Here is a 2,165-nt window from a genome sequence, read left to right on the forward strand (position 1 = left end):
CTATATGGTGACACTCAGACCAGTCGACTCTAGTCGAGAGCATGTGTTTCTATATGGTGACACTCAGACCAGTCGACTCTAGTCTCCGCGACTGTCACCATTTTAAAACAGCTCTCGACTAGAGTCGAGTCTCTTCTCGACCTGAGTCGCGTAGGTGTGAGTTGAGCCTTAGAATATACTGAATTTTTTCGATTGTAACTTTTTCACACTGCTTGGTAATATATTGTAAAGAAGAATCTACTGATACATATGGCTTTTAATGGATTTGTGCAGTCCAACCCTAGGTCTCACAACGTCTGTTATGTTTGCCCAAATGTATGAATACTTTGATTGTAATAATATTCTATATTGTCATCAATATGTTTACAGACCTGCTCATAATACAATAATGGCTGTTGAGACTATTATAAATAGGATCTTGGAGTCTTTTGAAGACAGATTGATTACAGGTGTTGGCTTATTAAGCTGCGTACACATATACGCGCTTCCAACCTGCACCGAGCACGCTCCGCCTTCGTACCGCCCTCGTTCCTCCATCGAACCACAGTCGCTCCGCCCACGCACCCATCATGAACGTTACGGAAAATGTTAGATCTTCTCGCGTTCCCCGGTCGAACGACTCTTGCTCGCCGGTCGATCATCAATCACTCTGCTGGAGCGACGTTCGGTTGCGGAGCAGAGCGAAAGTCTGTACGCACCTTAAGACTTGCGAAAAGCATTTGATTGTATCTCTCATAGTATCTTGAAAACGAAATTGCAGTTTTATGGAATTGTTGGAAAGGAACTAGAACTGATTGAATCATATTTGAATAGAAAAAAAGTTGTAAATTGTTGATAATAGAAAATCGTAAATTTTGGATGTGAAATCAGGCGTTCCTCAAGGTTCAATCCTTGGACCCTTTCTCTTCCTAATATTTATTAATGACATTCAATGTGGTGTGATTCCATTAGGCTTGCCTACACTGTATGCAGACGATACTACATTAATGTGCTCTCATAAGAATATGTCAGATGTTAAGACAAAGTTATTAGAATGTATACAAGTATCCAAAACCTGTCTTGAAGCGAATAAACTTGTAATTAATGATGATAAGACAGAACTAATATATTTCTCACTGAATAATGAAAATAAAAATCAAGCTGTTAAGCTTCTAGGTCTTCATAATAATAATTATAATAATAATAATATAATAATAATAATAATAATAATAATATAATAATAATAATAATATAATAATAATAATAATAGCTTTATTTACATTCTTGAAAGAACAAAAGCCTCTCTTATGAGGTACCGTATATAAGTGGTTGGCAACAAATACAATTTCACATTAATTTAAATTATACAATTTTTCACTTTTCAATTCAGAGTCTGTCAATAATTTTTGCCCATCTGCCCCTGTCTCTAGCTTCGGTCAGCCACAAATCTCCCTCCACCGGAGTGCTGGGCGGGCGTTCCCTTCCTCTGGTCCTGTCCCGTGGTATCCATTCCGTGCATGTCTTCGCCCATCTGTCAGCTTCCATCCTTGCCACGTGACCGGCCCATCTCCACTTGATTAGATGAGCTTCCCGTTGCAGTTACTTCACATTGATCATTTTCAAAATTTCTAATTTCTGTGCTTCTAATTCTCTGTTGCAGTTGAAGCCCGAGTATACTTCTTGACATTTTTGTCTGAGTTGTCTCTAATCTTCTGTCAACCAGTGGCGGCTCTTCAGGGGCAGCAAGTACAGCCGGACGTACCAAGTTTTAAAAAATAAAAATATCAATACAATTATCTATTTGAAGAAGGAAAATAGTGCAATACGATTTCAAATATTGGTTTACTTAATAAAGTAACATCCTTATATTTATTTGAGATCTTAGAATGTAGTGTAAATTCAGTGAAAAAATATAATACAATATTGCTGGTACATTACTGCTTGCTAGCAACACTGCGAATGCATTTTGGTGGCAGCACTGTTCAAAATATGACTATAGCTGCGTACACATATTCGTGCTTGCAACCCGCACCGAGCACGCTCCTCCCTCGTACCGCCCTCGTACCACCATCGAACCACAGTCGCACCGCCCACGCACCCATCATGAACGTTACGGAAGATGTTAGATGTTCTCGCGTTCCCCGGTCGAACCACTGTTGCTCGCCGGTCGATCATCAATCGCTCTG

This window comes from Nilaparvata lugens, chromosome 1, assembly GCF_014356525.2.
Source record: "Nilaparvata lugens isolate BPH chromosome 1, ASM1435652v1, whole genome shotgun sequence".
NCBI lineage: Eukaryota > Metazoa > Arthropoda > Insecta > Hemiptera > Delphacidae > Nilaparvata > Nilaparvata lugens.